We start from the raw sequence: 17,197 nt of genomic DNA, 5'->3' as shown, positions 1-17,197 counted from the left end.
CCTACAAGAAGCGGGAACTGAAGATCACATGCTAAGTCGTTTTGCAGTAGAAACAGCTTTTCCCTTGAGCTGTAAACCCCGAACAGGGAAAGTCACACGACAGTTAGTCCAGGACGTGCAAGTCCACAGCTGCTCTCTGTGTTGATGGCCTCCGTTCCAGACGTGTGAGACTGCCACGGAAAACAGCAAAACTAGAGCCGAGTTCACATTAAAAAAAAATCCATGGTGCGTGAGGAAACCACCGCCCTGAGGGACAAGCAAAGGGGCGCTGTGGCGTAGTAAGTAAAGCCGCCACCTGCAGAGCTGGCGTCCCATGTGGGCCCCAGTTCAAGTCCTGGATGCTCCACTTCCAATCCAGTAGAAGACGGCCCAAGTCCTCGGGCCCCTGCACCCACATGGGAGACCCGGAAGAAGCTCCTGGCTTATGCAGTGTTGACTCAGCATTTTGCGAACTGGGCGATCATCGACGCCTTCATTTTCCTGTCTGTGAAACACTTCCGTCACTTGCACAGGTCGCCTTGGAATGTCTCCACCGCAGGCCTCCTTCCCTATACCCCGAGACCTCGCCTCCAGGCCTCCCCGCTCTCTCCCACGTTCCTTCCTCCGCCCTCAGCTTGCAGTCACCGGAGCCCCTGTTCTTGCAGATGTGAGGCGCGGGGCCCAGGACAGCCACCCTGGAGCTGGCCTGCTGCGCTCAGACCGGGCTCCAGGCCAAAGCCTGCCGGGCAGGCACAGCCAGGCGGCACGAGTGTCCTGGGTCTCAGCACTGAGGGGCTGGGGGCTGGGGGCTTGCCCTGGGACAGGCCTGGTGCTGTGCACGCCGCTGCACAGAGCAGATGTGCTCACAGCCCCCCGGGCTCCCCTCGGCGGGGTCAGTGAGGTCCCCCGAGGTGTCCGTGAGGCTTCCACAGACTGTGGCTGCTGCTCGGGCACTGTCGGTTTTCAGCAGGTGGGAGCTGTGCCCAGTTCCTCCTTAGGGGTTACAGGCCGCCTCGGGCACCCTGGCTGCAGGTGGAGGTGCCACAGGTGCACGGGCTCCGGGCAGCGCGCGGGTTGCTCTGTGAATCTGCCAGCCGGCTGCGCCCTGCTTCCTTCCCAGCCCTGCCATGGCCGCGGCGTCCCCCTCCTTCCGTGAGTCCGCAGCAAGCTGCCCCCGCACCTTGCAGTGGGGACCAGGTCACAGCAGCGTGGGGCAGCAGGGGGGACTCCCGCAGCTTGGGAGTGGTGACGTCAGGGCAGTGACATCCTGTGCGGTAAGAAGCGGGTCACGGGCGCTGCCCACACTCAAGGCGGGGATGTGGGAGCTGCGAATTCCAGGACAAGGGGCCGTTTGGGGCCACTCAGAGGCTGGGGGTCCACTGACGTCGACACACGCGTGCTGGGAATGCAGGTCCCGCGGGTATACCGCTCCCCCCACCCCCCCGAGCGCCCACGGGATCCATCCCAGCAGCCTGGTGTGGATCATCTCCCGCGTTTCACCGATTATTTTACAGATCAACACGCAGGTGATAGGTAGGTGACAGACTGATCATGGCCACAGAGCATTTGTAACTATCACATGATGGGGGCCGGCGCCGTGGCTCACTTGGTTAATCCTCCGCCTGTGGCACCGGCATCCCATATGGGTGCCAGGTTGTAGTCCCGGTTGCTCCTCTTCCAGGCCAGCTCTCTGCTGTGGCCAGGGAGTGCAGTGGAGGATGGCCCAAGTGCTTGGGCCCTGCACCCCATGGGAGACCAGGAGGAAGCACCTGGCTCCTGGCTTCGGATCGGCACAGCCCCGGCCGTGGCGGCCATTTGGGAGGTGAACCAACGGAAGGAAGACCTATCTCTCTGTCTCTCACTGTATATAACTCTACCTGTCAAATAAGTAAACATTTAAAAAAAATTTTTAAATCACATGTTGAAGAAGTATTCACGCATTCAAAAACTTGGCATCAGACTACACTGAGCTTTTGATCCGGGTACCCAAGAACTTCCCGAAACCCCCCACATCTGCCTACATCCAGGGGGGTCTCCAAACCTGCACGGCAAGTGTGCTCCAAGTCTCCATGCTGACTTCCAGGAACTTTCGGAAGCTTTTTCTTGTCAAATTTAAGGAGAGAGATGGCGCCACACACCCCCGCTGTGCACCAGGCCTTGCCCTACGGCACACGTGAGGGGAATGTCTCCAAGCCAAGTGGCAAGGCACCCAGCTGCATGGTACATCCCACCGTTCCGTCACCACCGACAGAATCCACGGGGCCCGGGTGGGGCACGGGAGCCAGCAGACTGTGAGCGTCACCCTGTCTTCCCCACTGATGCATCTGTGTCCCGGGACAGGTTCCCACGGCGGACGCCTGGGTCATAGGACACTTCTAACTGAATAGATGATGCCAGATTGCTGTCTGACAAAAGGACGGCAAAGCAGTGTCCGCCAGCACCCTGGGCCCTGCGTCCCTGTTGGCTGGGGCCGCTGCCCGGCTGGGTGCCTGGTCCCCAGGGGCACGGGGAGCCCTCACTGCTCTCTGTGTGCTCCAGGCCGGAGCAGCCGGCTGGCCTTGCTTCTCTGTGCACCGCGTCTCCGGTCTCCGCTCATCCGCTGCTGGGGCGTCGGGCAGGGGCTCGACTTCCGTTCGACCTTGATTCCTACGGAGTCCATGCAGATGTTTCCCAGATCCATCCTCGCTGTCTTTTCTCCTTATTAACGAATCTTTTCACATACAAAACTGTAAAATTCTCTATGGCTCATGTACATGTGTTTTTACTTTCCATTAACCCTAAATAATGCGTAAGGATACCGAATATTCCTTTAGCTGAGGTTTTGTCGATACAGTGTTTTTCCACTTAACCCTTTAACCTACCCAGCATCATTTGGTGCTTTGAGGAAGACACAGACACAGTATTTGCTTGTGGGGGGAGCAGCAGCTGCCCCGGGACCATTCACAAACGATTAAATAATTAAAGTCTCCTTCGGGTTCAGGTATTACTGCCGCCGCGGGAGACACTGGCCCTCGGAGAGAGCTCTGGCTTTCCAGGCTGTTTCTCCAGTGCTCACGTTTGGCTGCAGCCCACTGCAGGGACACTCCCTGGAGAACGGAAGGACAAGGTGACGGTGTTGGGCGGGCACTTAGCTGAGCGGTCAGGGCTGCTCCACGCCGGGGCAGCCGAGGGTGACTCTGGCTCCGGCTCCTGGTCCAGCTCCCTGCTCATGCAGACCCTGGCAGGCAACAGAAACAGCTGAGGAACCGGGTTCCTCTCACCCACGGGGAGCCCTGGGTGAGCTCCTGGCTCTGGCCCAGCCCGGGTCACTGTGGGCATTTCGGGGGTGACGCACAGGATACGACCACTCTTGAGCATGTTTTTAAATGGTGTATTTATTTTGGTTTAAATAAATTGAATGTATGAGGCATCTTCAAGAAGTTTGTAAAAACACGTTATGAAAAATCGATGTGCGGATTCCAGAATTCTCTCCACCCAACGACGCTCGCCAGCCGTGGTGAGCCGCCGCCTGCGGTCCGCCTCGGGCTCCAGTTCTCCCACTCTTCCCTTGCTCGTTTGTGCAGACAACAGCCTGGCGCCCTATCTGTGATGTAACTCTCACGGCGACTTTGTTCAGTTCCCCACGAGAAGATGCACTGGGATTGGAGCTGGCACTGTAGTAAACAGCACGCTGACTTCAGAGAGTGGCCTCTTCGTGAAATCTATCAGCCTCCGCCTGCCTGTTTGTGTGGATCTCGATCCACACCCTTTAATGCACTGCTGCAGAAATTATACTCATGCTGGTTTCTATTACTTCGCTGTCCTGTCGTTCCCAAGGTTTTATCGTCCTGTTTCTTGCCATTGTGAATCCAATTTTAGTGATATAAGAAAAATCTTTGCTTTTATACTTTTATCAAATATCCAAACGACTTACCAAACCCTGTAATCAGTCGAAAGAAAATTTGTTCTTTAAATCTGTTTTTGAATCCGTTATTTTTAATGAACATGCCCAGTGACTGCGGGTGCTATGTGATGCCTACTGCACGCGTCCGTTTTGCAATGTTCGATCCAGAGAAAGCCTACAGGGCCTCGAGAAGCTCACGGAAACGTAAGTGAAAGGTAAGGTTGTTTGGTACAAAAAATTGAAATCCACGTGTCGCTCCCCCTCTTCGTGGAGGAACGACACAGGACCCTGCGCTGTTCTTTAGTCTGCTCGGCCCTTCCCGGGTTTGCTGCTGGTTCTTCCCGGGTTGGCTACCGTCCCTCCACCTCCGTGGAAGGGCTGCTCCCCCTGCCACTTTCCCCACTTCCGCGGGGGAGCGGCACACCGCCGGCCGGCTCTCTCAGGGGCTGCTCAGATGTTATCCGGATGTTCCCCTTAGATGTTCCTGGTGCATGTTGTCTCTCTCCTCCTTTATAGTCCTCTTCCACCAATCCCAACTCTGCTACCCACACGCCGAGCACGCTGCTCTCCTCCAGTCAGGAGCAAGATCAGCTCCTGCAGCTTAGTCAATCAAATTGGCGAGAGGCAGCTGTGTAGAAGTTGTTTACTCCTCTCCCAGTGCCATATTGTGGGAGAGCAGATGCGTAGAATAAGTCTTAATTCCAGTAACTTAGTCTAGTCCGAGTTGCTCCCCACATCCACGTACACGTTTTTGTAATGGGCACAGATCCCCAAACATGCTGCACAGCGAAGTTCTACACAAGCTGACTTTCCAGGAACTCAAAGTCCGACGTTCTCCTCAAACCTTTATCATTCCTCATGATGAAAATACTCAAAGTCCTCGCTCCTAATTTTAAAAACCATGGCAGAGCTGCATCGCAGGGGTTTTATTTCCACCTTACCCGCAGGCTCTTGGGTTTCAAGGGGATCTGGCAGAGACAGGGCGATCACTTTGTTCTCAGGTGCACACCGTTGTTTCCATTTCTTTTCCTACCAGATTTCTAGAATTCCCAAGAAATGTCGACCGAGAACGGGCAACTCTGTCAGTTTCTTGATTTCAGTTGAAATGGTCTTGGTGATCTGTGGCTGGACGTAGCGTCTGCCGCTGACGGCTGGTGAATTTAGCCCAGGTGTTAGAGGAGGGACTCACGGCCTTTACTCTCTGGATAGATCCTGCTCCCTCGAGGGGCTCAGATGATGCCCATTAGTCGATGCTTATTTAGACTCCTTGCCTGTATGTTCATAAATACAGTCTCTCTTTGCTTTTTTTTAAGATTCATTTATTTTACTTGAAAGTCAAAGTTACACAGAAAGAGAGGCAGAGCCAGAGAGAGAGAGAGAGAGAGGTCTTCCATCCGATGGTTCACTCCCCAGTTGGCTGCAATGGCCAGAGTTGTGCTGATCCGAAGCCAGGAGCTAGGAACCTTCTCCAGGTCTCCCACGTGGGTGCAGAAGCCCAAAGGCGTGGGCCATCTTCCACTGCTTTCTCAGGCCATAACAGAGAGCTGGATAGGAAGTGGAGCAGCCAGGACTCAAACCAGTGCCCAAATGGGATGCTGGCACTGCAGGTGTGGCTTTACCCACTACGCCACAGCACCGGCCCTTCGCTTTGCTTTATGGGATGCTTATTCACTCCAGGAAAGAGCTTGGATAAGATCCAGCTCCCACACTCTAGAATCCACTCATGCGAAGTAGAGAGCTCATCAGCTGTCAGTGAGGTGACAGTAGTCATGGAAATCCGGTTTTGAAAGTTTTCCACCACCGGGAACAGACCCCTCATGCCCTGGGCAGCGAGCTCTTGTTCCCACCCCAGTCCCAGGCAAACGCTAACCTGTCTTCCCTCTCCTTAGGAACAAGGAAGCACACAGCACGTGGCTCTATGCCTTTCTCTCGTGACATCCTGTCTCTGAGGTCATGCATTCTGTATCACTAATTAATTGCCAAATTTGCATCCTTTTAAAAATATTTTTTTTGAATTTTGGAATTAAAGTTAAGCCCTCTAAAGTTGATTTGGAGAATTCTTCAGTATCTTTGGTGGCGACTAATGGCTTTATAATTTTTTAAAAAATATTTATTTACTTGAAAGCTAGAGTTACAGAGAAAGGAGAGGCAGACAGACAGAGAGAGAGAGAAGTCTTCCATCTATTAGTTCACTGCCCAGTTGGCCACAACGGCTGGAGCTGAGCTGATCCTGTTAGGAAACTGGTGCAGTTTTAGCCAGGTGGCCACATGGCCCAACCTCTGTGGTCAAGCTCCACCCCCATACTAATGGGATTCTCTGCTCCTGCTTCCCTGCCCGCCCTCAGGCGAAGTTTTAAAAGGGCCTGTTCCTGCACATGTGCTCTCTCGGTCCTTCTCTCTAGCCTCCTCCTCTGCTCTCTTGGCTCTCCTCTCCTCTCTTTCTCTCTCTTTCCCTTCGCCGCCCCTTCCCTCTGGTCTGTGGGGTGTTCCCCAATAAACTCTTTCCCTTACTCCGGTGTTTGGTGTGTTTTGCGACGGCTGACATTAATATATAACAGATCCGAAGCCAGGAGACAGGAGCTTCTTCCAGGTCTCCCACGTGGGTGCAGGTGCCTAAGCACTTGGGCCATCCTCTACTGCGACCCCAGGCCACAGCAGAGAGCTGGATGGGAAGTGGAGCAGCTGGGACATGAACTGGCGCCCATAGAAGATGCCGGCACTGCAGGCGGCGGCTTTGCCCCCTACGCCACGGTGCCAGCCCTGGCTTTATAATATTGACATTGTCTTCCTTAGACATGAGTTTACCTGTGAGCCCATTCATACTTTTCAGTGTCAGCTATTTAATTGTTTTTCCATTTTTTTTGTATAGCAATAAATTATTTATGTTACACTTTTTGTTGGATAAGTTTTATTGATTGATTGATAGGGCAGAAAGAGAGGGAGAGAAAGAGAGAGATTCTTCCACCTGCTGGTTCACTCCTGAAATGGTCGCCACAGCCAGGGCTGACCAGGAGTCAGGAGCTCTATCTGGGTCCCCCACGGGGTGGCAGGGACACAAACACTTGTGCATCGTCTGTTGCTTCCCCCAGACCTGTCCATAGAGAGCCGGGCTGCAGGTGGCGCAGCTGGGGCTGGGGTGGACCTCAGAGCTGGGACCAGCCGTGCAGGTGGCGCCAGGACACCAGCAGGGAGCCCGTGGATGAACTCTATGTTGACAGCGATCACGCATTTTATCTGAGGTTCCCCAGCCGGGGGGGTGGGGTGCTCTTACCCTGGGGATCCCCGCTTGGCCAGCGTCCGGGTGGGACGGCTTCCCTAACCCCGCTCCGCGCTCCACGCCCTCCCTCCTTCCCCCTTCCTCCTTCCGCCCGCTCCTGCTCCTCCCCTTCTCCCTCTCTGCCTTGGGTCTCTCATCAGGCTGGTGAAGCATTTAGAATCTTTCTAAGCAAGGTTTTTTTAATTTCTGTACTTTTTACTATTTTTAGTATTAAGTTTTATTAATTTATGCTTTTTTATTGCATCTGTGTCACTTCCATTTTGATTTTTGTTTTGATGATGTTATTTTTCTAAAATCATAAAGTGAATAATAACTTCTACTTTGGTTGTCATTAGGCTTATAAATTCATCCAGTTGTGAATCATGCATTATGCTGTTTTATGTTTTTGTTAAATATTATTTTCAGTGCTTTCTTGGTAATTTCTATTGTCAGGCTTGATTTATTACTTGAGTTCAGGAATATCTACTAGTTTGTTTCTCAGTTTCCAAGTGGAAGTTATCAGTCTGATAATCTTTGTGATGCAGCACTTAATTTACATTTAATCAAACAGTGACCTCTACATCTTATTTGCAATAAGGTCCAGGCCAATTTACCTAATTATTCTTTGATTTAAAAATGTATATTATTTCTTTTAGGCAAAAATTGGATTTTATTATTGAAAACTATTATTAATTTTATTGTGAAGTCCTTCATACGCTTGTTTTTTCCTACCAGATGTAATTCCAGGGTGAGCAGAGTGAACCCTCACGCGGGAGGCGACCCCAGCGTAGCCCTGATTTTTGTGTTCAGCTGCCACGTTATTCAGCACACGTGGATTTGGTGGCGGGGTTTCTGTGTCAATCATAGCTGTGGCCAGCATGTTACGTTCCTCGGTTTGCTGGTTTTGAGCATAAATTCTACTTGGCTACTGCTGTATTTGCACTTCTGCTGTTGATTTTGTCCTTATTTGCCTAGTATCTCTTTTCATCCAGCTTAACTTTTAAAAAGAGTTGAAATAAACGCATGTTTTGTTGCAATTTTTAGCCTTATCAATTGCTTCATTCCGATGGAAGCGTTTAGCGCTCGCAGATCCGTCCGTGAATCGCACTCTTCCCGTCTTGCTGTGGATCCCGCGTGTCTCTGGTGGTGTTTTCCCTTCTCTGATGAGCTGCAGTTGATCTTCATTCCGGTGCTCAACATTTTAACTTGGGAGCTGTGGTATATTCTGTGTCCTGACTCATCATCTCCCCTCCCCAGGGTCACGGGCAGGCCACACACACACACGCGTGCTCATATACACACACATACACGCACACACACACACACATGCTCAGGCACACACACGTGCACATGCACACACACACGCACACATGCACACACACATGCTCGGGCACACACATGTGCACATGCACACACGCACACACACACACACACACACACACGCACTGCCTGTGCACCCAGAGGAACGGCCATGGGAGGACCCAGCAAGAAAGTCTGCGAGCCAGAAGAGAGGCCGCGCCAGAAACCAGTGCCGACACCTTGACTGTGGACTGTGCACACCCAGCCACCAGATCTGGGGGAAGAGAAGGTTGTTTGAACCACACGGCCTGTGGTGTCCGTTAGGGCGCCGTCCACAGAGCACTAGGAGTGCCCTGCAGAACGTTCGTGAAGAAGTGAATGGGAAGCACGAGTTCCCCTTGATGTCCAGGAGGTGCAGCCACCCGCTCACGGGCTGGGCTGTGATGCAGTCGGTGAAGCGGCGCCAGCATCCGTAGGAACGCAGGTCAGAGTCCCAGCTGCTCCACTTCCAATCCAGCCCACTGCTACTGCGCCTGGAAAAGCAGTGAATGTGGCTCAAGTGTTCGGGCCCCTGCACCCAGATGGAGCTCCAGGTTCCTAGCTTTGGCCTGGCCCAGCCCTGGCCATCACGGCCATTTTTGTAAAGAATTATTTATTTACTTGAATGTCAGAGTTACACAGAGAGAGAGGGAGACACACACACACACAGAGAAAGAGAGAGAGATAAAAAGAGATCTTCATCCCATATGGGATGCGGGCATCACAGGCAGCATCTTTACCCATGATGCCACAGTGCTGACTCCTAAATAAATCTTAAAAATGAAAAGAAAGAGAAAGAAATGGGACTGGCGGATCCCTCACCCCCATTTCATTGAAAACAACTCAGCTTGTGCTGTCGCGGGCGAGGGTCGGGCAGGTGCCGGGCGTGGGTGGCGGCGTGAGACTGGCAGAGGCCGTCATGCCCAGGAGAGCTGGCCCCAGGGAAAGCTGCCTCAAAGTCCATCCCTGTTCAGCTCAGCTTAAGAAGTCTCACAAGAGGCACCGTGCGGCCACCAGGACTCCACGCGTCCACCGGCCTGCCCGTTCTTTGGGCTCATCTTGTTCCCCCAGAGCCTGCAGGGGTCACGGCCACGATCCCTGTCCTCCCGTCTGTGAGAAACCATCCTGGCCGGCTCGCGGCCACTCGGGGCAGGTGCAGCTCGTCTTTCAAGCCTTGACAAGCTCTCCTACTCACAACCATTTTCTCAAATTAACAAACAAATATATGATCAAGGAGAAAATCTGGAAAATACACAAAAGTGAAAAGAAAAAAACCAACATCACTGTGTAGGACTGCGCTGACGGCAGCGCTTTGAGAAGCGGTGATACCGCGTAGACACTGACAATGTTTATACACGTGGTCGTCATGGTCCCGTCAAAGTGCATCGGACCCAATCATCCGCCTTTGGACCCACTGGACACCTCGCTCCGCTCCAAGTAAGAGGAATATTTTCCTGTAATTTAATTTTCCGAGGGTTCCTTAGCGTAAATGAAGCACAGAAGGCAGGGGTGTGTTTAGTCTTGACGCACACCCACCGATCACCCCACGGAGAACGAGTGACGCACCTGCCGGCAGTGCCAGGCTGTGGCCGCTGTAGCAGGGTCTCGCCGGCAGGGCCTGCGGTCTTCAGGGTTCCCTTCAAATAGGCAGACGCGCATCTCCTTTCCACTTATGCCGCCTCAGTTTGTAAATAGTTGAATATTTCAAACGTTGTCATTGATATTTATTTTAGAATTTATCGAAGTCCTTTATCTGGCTCATGAACACATTTCTTCCAAGCAGTTATAGCTGTGTTGGGTTCCCATCTGTGGTATAAGTGTTCATAATGCAGGCACTGTTGACCATTTATATCTTAATTATTTTCAAGTCCTCACCATGCAACATCTTAAATGGTGCTATGTTTCATGTATTCCAGATTGCACCAGATTATTAACACACACCACCTTACTTTCTGTGTAACCCGAGTCTGGAACGTGGGCAGTGGACACAAAGGCACAGATGGGCCAGCGGTGGCCGGCGGCCACACAGGATTCGCACCGGGCATGCCGCCCGCAGGCCTTGCGTGTCACTGCCTCACCTCCTAGCGTTTCCCTGGAAAGCCTCCCCGGGCTGGCCCCAGGCAGCTCCCCTCCTCACACCCCCACCCTGGGGCTCGTCCACCCTCTCCTCCCCTCCCTGTGCTCGCCCCTCCTTCCTCCCCTGCTCTGTTTCCGCAGCTCCCGCAGTCTAATTTGTCTCCCGCTGCGGAGCAGTGTACGAACGCAAGACAGCTCTCCAGACGGTTAGCCAGCCCCGCCGAGCTACCTCCTGGACTGTCTCGCATCTTGCGGAGGATCGGAGCGCTCTCATTACCACTCGGGCGTAGCCAGCCCTGGGTGTCTATTTCGCTTCTTTGTTCCACCTCTCAATGCTAGGAGTCACCAGTGCCGCACGGTGCAGAGCTTCGGCTCTGGGTCCCGCTGCTCCCTGGGAGTGCAGGGGCTCCACCACGACGTCTGGAGACGGCGCGCCCGGCCACGGGAGGCTCTTGCTGTCAGTTCTCACAGAAGGAGCCTGATTCCCTCTGCAAAGTCCACCGGGGAGCTCCGCGAGGACCGGGGCTACCGGGAACTGGCAGCCCCCAGATGCCAAGGGGGCTCCAGTGCCCCTCTCACAGGGCTCCCCTGCATCCTCGCTGTCGCTGGCGGGGCTGACTCTAACGGGTTCTAACTCACACCAGCCACACTGACCATGCGTTCCATCCCAGGCAGGAATCACGCTTCAGGGGTCCCTAGGTCGCTCTGTGGCTGAGCTCCTGGCTAAGCAAGGCTGCCCGGCTCAGCTCATCCGGCGTGATGCCGCGGTACTGGAAATGTTCACCCACCTGATCGTTCCCTGTGCGCACCCGACTGACTCACGGCCACTGAGAGGCCTGGGCTTTGCTTTGTTTCCTTCTGTCTGTAGCACACAGCCCATTAAGGCCATGCACTATTCCTGCATTTTACAGTCATCTGAAAGTTTCAGTCTGTATAACCTTCCAACAGCTCAAAGATTCATTTGTTCATTTTGCTTTTTTCTTTTAAGATTTATTGATTTATTTGAAAGAGTTAGAGAGAGAGAGAGAGAGAGAGGTCTTCCATCCACTGGTTCACTCCCCAATTGGCCACAACAGCTGCAGCTGTGCGAATCCGAAGCCAGGAGCCAGGAGCTTCCTCTGGGTTTTCCCATGTGGGTGCAGGAGCCAGAGAGAGAGAGAGAGAAAGGTCTTCCATCCGATGGTTCACTCCCCAATTGGCCGCAACGTCCAGAGCTGCTGATCTGAAGCCAGGAGCCAGGAGCTTCCTCCAGGTCTCCCACGCGGGTGCAGGGGCCCAAGGACTTGGGCCATTTCCTACTGCTTTCCCAGGCCACAGCAGAGAGCTGGATCGGAAATGGAGCAGCCGGGACTAGAACCAGCACCCATATATGGGATGCTGGCACTGCAGACAACAACTTTAACCACTACGCCACAGCACTGGCCCCTCATTTTGCTTTTAATAAAGCACAATCCCTTTTTTAAGTTTTAGATATGTTACATATCACCCTCACTCTCGTATCCTGTAGATTGTATTGTATATCGTTATGCATATTAACATATTAATAAAACACGTTATATTAATACACAACACACAAATACATCAAACATCCCCCTACTGAACGTGGATTTTTGAATCACAGGAAAATTATCCACATTTCCAGATTATAAAATAATTAGCCTGTATTTTCTTCCAGTATATTTAACTTTTTATTTCTCACAGTCTGCACACGTTTCTGGTCCACAGCATGAGGAGCAGGCCAATTTCGTCTGCACCTGACCAGCCGTTCCGTTGCCAGTCTCGAAGCAGCTCACGGTCCCTCGCGGTCCGCAGTCCTGCACTGCTGGGTTAAACCTTCACGTACAAGGGCGGTCGTTTCTATCTGTGTTCGCACTGTTTTTCTTCAAGAAGCTTCAGCTATTTTTGCTTTTTTATTCTTGAAAATGTACTTTATAGCTTGCTTCTCTCGCTTTGTATTGCTTTGCCACATTGTAGTTACTTATTAACTTACTCTGAGATGTATTTAGCAAGCTGATTGCCCCTTCCAAGAATATTCCTGGATTCTACTTGATCAGCGCCACTTCCGTGCCTTCACACGTGTTTTTATTATTTGCTTTGTGTGATTTTTGCAGATCTTTCTTTTTTCTATTATAAACAATGTCTTCTCTGTTCCTAGATCTTTCAGATAGCTGTCTTTGTGCCCTTGAAGGCTTTCGCCGTGGGTGCAGATAGTCCAAGCTTGAAGACCTTTTGATTGCACTCGTTTGCATAGGCGGCTTTCCATGCATTCTTCCTGGTTCCTGGACCATTGATCCCATCATCACCAAACAAGAACAACTGCGCTTCCCCTCCCCGACTCCCCGGCTCCGGCTGCACCCGTCCACCGCCCGCGGCCGCCTCACCACGGGGGCGTGAGCTGACTCCCCGCCCCCACTCCAACAAGCAAACCACTGCTGGCAAGGAAGTGGGCCGCTGATGCAGTTTACCTTGCTAAGGACGCACACACACGCGCATCATGAGTTTGGAGACATCGTTCCCGTGGATGGTTTTGACTTGTTACCTTTATTCATTTATCGAGAGACAGAGACAGACGCACAGGCAGAGAGCTGCGATGCACTGGTGCATCCCCAAGTCCCCCCACAACTGGGACAGCCCAGGTCCGAACCAGGGCCTCCCACGTGGGCGGCCGGAACCCGGTCCTGGAGCCTCCCTCTGCTGCCTCCCAGGATGAGCTTGCGCAGGAGGCAGAGCGGTCAGCCGTGTTGTCATGTCCCAGAACACCTCACTGAAGCCGCGGAAGTGCGCACGGCCGCCGGAGGGGAGCAGGGGAGCAGGCGCTGACGGCATCAGGTCGGTCCTGCCGTCCTGCACAGGCTGCCCCCTTCTCAGAAGACAGAGCTGTGCGGAGGTCTCGGTGAGAGGACGACAGCGCAGACGCCGGCACCTTGCTTGCTGCGTCTACGAGCTCTGGTTTCAGTGAGATGCTCTTGCTCAGATTGCACACTGCTGCGTGCATGCACACACGCGTTCACACACGCGCACACACGCGTTCACACACGCGTTCACACGCACACGCACACACACGCACACACACGCGTTCACACACGCGCGCACACACGCACACACACGCGTTCACACACGCACACACACGCACACACGCACACACGCGCGTTCACACACACGCACACACACACACGCACACACACACGCACACACGCGCGTTCACACACACGCACACACACACGCGCACACACGCACACACACGCGTTCACACACACGCACACACACACGCGTTCACACACACGCGCACACACGCACACACACGCGTTCACACACATGCACACACACGCGTTCACACACGCGCGCACACACGCGCACACACGCACACACACCCACGCGTTTACACACGCACACACACGCACTGGTGCTCTTTAGAAAACACCTTCCCTGGGGCACAGTTCGCACACACACAGGGACGTGCTGACTCCAGGAACCTTCCACCCGTGTCAGTGTGTTCTCGGCATCGTGCAGCCGTCGTCACGGCCAGAGTCTGGAGCACCTCCACTGCCCAAGAAAGACGACGCAAACCCAGCATCGCTCATCCCCCCCGAGCCCCCAGCACCTGGAGGCCAGGAACCCCCTTCCCCTCTCCACAGCTTTACTAATCCAGACACTCCCGCAGTTAATTAATGGGAGTAATGCATTAATTCTGCTATGCTCCGCATGCGAATTGTTGGTTCTTCCACTTCGTTCTACCAAGAAGTTCATCCTGAACTCTTCTTCCTCCCCACTGTTTCTTAGAACTCTGGCCCGCCCCCGCGTCCGTCAGAGCCCAGACCACTGTGGGGTGCACAGACCCTTGCACACTGCTGACTGCAGTGAGCCGATTTTAAAGGCTCCTGTAAAGTCTGGTGTTGGCCATGAATTGTGGGTAAGGTTCTTGGTCACACGAATGCTGGTTCCTTAAGGTCGTTTGATCGGGAGTGAGCCTCATCTCACAGTTTTGAGTCTAATTCTGTCTCCTGCAAAGCTGGGGGACTCGGGCCGGCCTGCGTCGTATCAGGCAGCGCTGATGCTGGGGTCAGACGCAGCACCCCCCCCCCAGCTTTTCTGGCCAGACCTAGGACCCTGGACCCGTTAATTAATACCCGGAGCCTCGGTTCCTCGTGCATGAGAGTCTGACTGCTCACTCGCCTTGTAGGGTTTGAAGGATTGGAGCTGACATCAGCCACCCCGACATAAAATCAGCCAACACAGCTTGCTGCCCCTTGCCTGGTCTGTCCCCTAGGCTGAGAGGAGCCGCCGAGTCTGCACCGGCCCAGCCTGGGCTCGGCCACGGAGCCCGCAACGCTGCCGGCCCGCAAGGCGGCAGCTGTGGATGCTGGAAGCAACGCTAGGGGCCAGAATCCAGCCTGCTGCCCGCGGCCCAGCCAGGAGCCGGAGCAAACACACAGCAGAGCGGTGACTGGGCGCAGACCCCGACGTCAGGGGTGCAGAGTGCGCTGCCTGTTCACGCAGCGGAGTGGCCGCTCCTACACCTCCCTGCACCTGCTGGGTGTTTCCTGTGTGTGTGCTGAGCCCCTGGCTGCCCCTTGCCTGTCCTGACGTGGATGTGCACTGGGTGAGCGCTGATCCCGGGACAGTGAAGGGCAGTCAGCGTCCCATAGCTGACAGCTGGACGCGAAGTCGGGGGACAAGGCCGTCAGCGTCCTCTCACTTTCCTATTTCACTTCCACCCGCCCGGCACAAAGAGGAACAAATGGACGCGCATCAGCACCAGAACCACCCTGCCTCCCAGTGGCTCCAAGGCCACCGCTCTAAGCGCTCAGTGCAGCCGGGTCAGGGCGACTCGGCGGTGCCGGGAGCTGCGCAAAGTCCGAAGCATCACATGCGCACTTGTCCTATTTATTCCCTCCCTCCCTCCCTCGCGTGTGTATTTTAAATGTCAGTCCCATTTTTCTGGAACTTTTGCTCCCTAATCCGTCTTGGACGAGCAGCCCGCGCAAGGCGCAGGGCCGCGGCTCCCGGGGCCCACAGCAGAAAGGGGAACCGGAGACTCCGGGGACCCTGGCAGCCCACGGCCGCGTCCCCAGCCATGTCCGCCACTGCGTTTACAGATGTTCTGATTAATCCTAGTAACTGACTAGCAGCTTCTGCCTCTGCTTCTCGCCACCGCCCCAGCCTTGGGAACAAGATGTCCCACCTCTGGAGACAGCCCCACGAAAGCCTATTAATAAATAATTAAGTCTAGAGGCTCCTGCAGTGCGAGGCAGGGCTGGCGGTCACGTGGATGCCGTCTCCATGGCAACTCACAACAAGGGCCGGCAGCTTAGATCCCGCTTTGTGTGAGTGGCTGGAGTGGGGCAAAGGCGCAGATCAAAAGGAGATTTGCTGTTCTGGAGTTTTATTTTTAATTTTCTGCTGAAAAACAAACCCATACGTCACTGAATTTAGAATCCACCAGGGCCACCTGGATGGGGAGCGGGAGCGGAAGGCGGGCAGCCCCTGGATGGGAAGCCGGCGCCGCTCCCCTCTGCTCCCCGGGACTTGCTCCTGGCTGCACCCCAGCCCCTCTCACTCCACAGACCCGGCGCTGCAGACCCCAGCTCCGCTGCCCTCCCAGGGTTTCACACTCTCCTGCTGTTGCTCCTGGAAGAAGCTCAGCTCCTGGTTAGAGAGAAGAGCAGAGCTTCCTGTGGGTTCCTGTGGGTGCTAGGTGGGGGGAGGGGTCTCCCTTGGAACACAGGGAAAAGAACACGCGTGTCAGCGTCTCCATACTGATGTCCACGGCGGCTCTGCCCACAGTCGCCCGGTCTGCAAACCTGGTCCCGAGAGCGAATGGCACCGCTCACTCGGCCACAGAACAGATCCATGGCTGACGAGAACGTGGTTTCCAGAACCATGTTACGCACAAGAACAGACGGACGGACAGGGTGCAGACTGCCAGCTTCCACCACAGCAACTCCTAGGACCAGGACCCGACCTCATGGAGTCGGAAGCAGATTGGCGGCTGCCTGGGCGTGGGGTAGGGTGCAGACAGGCGGGAGCGTTCCTTTGGGGCTGAGGGTAGCTTTCCTTGCTCTCAGCAGTGGTGAAGGCTGCACAGGTGTGGGTCTGTGACACCCGTCACCTGCTTTACCCAGTGTCAGTCTCACACTGAGTGAAACCCAGCAGCACCAGGTCCACGCGCGGCTCCAGCTGCCCAGGCTGGCTGACGCTGACGACGTCTGCAACTTCTTTCCTGCCCAGTTCCCTGGTTGTAAAGAGGGGGTGACATTGACCTCAGGCACAGGGCTTTGGGAACACTGGACTTGCAGATGACACAAGGAGGTGCTCCATGGGGCAGTGTCTGACCACCAAAGACCTCGCCCCGTGCAACCCCGAGAAACCTGGGGAAGTGCGCCTGCTCGTCACGCAGTGGCGACCCATGTCTGGTGCCAGGCAGCTGGTCACAAAGCCATGATGATGCCATAGTCCTGCCCAGGCCCACAGTGGTCCTGGCAAACACACTGCGTCTTTGGCCCTTCCTAGCACCACAGAGAAGCAAAGAGCGGGTCTGGGTGGGCCTCTGCTGAGTCTCATAGCGGGGGCTGTGTTCCAAGTGGTGTGGCCAATGGACTCCCTGGCCTGGGCTCAGGTTCTGCATCCAACCTCGGCAGGGTCAGTCTCGTGTCTTCCCAGCTTGT

This window comes from Oryctolagus cuniculus, chromosome 12, assembly GCF_964237555.1.
Source record: "Oryctolagus cuniculus chromosome 12, mOryCun1.1, whole genome shotgun sequence".
NCBI lineage: Eukaryota > Metazoa > Chordata > Mammalia > Lagomorpha > Leporidae > Oryctolagus > Oryctolagus cuniculus.
The sequence above is the reverse complement of the archived record's forward strand: the minus strand, read 5'-3'. Positions refer to the sequence as shown.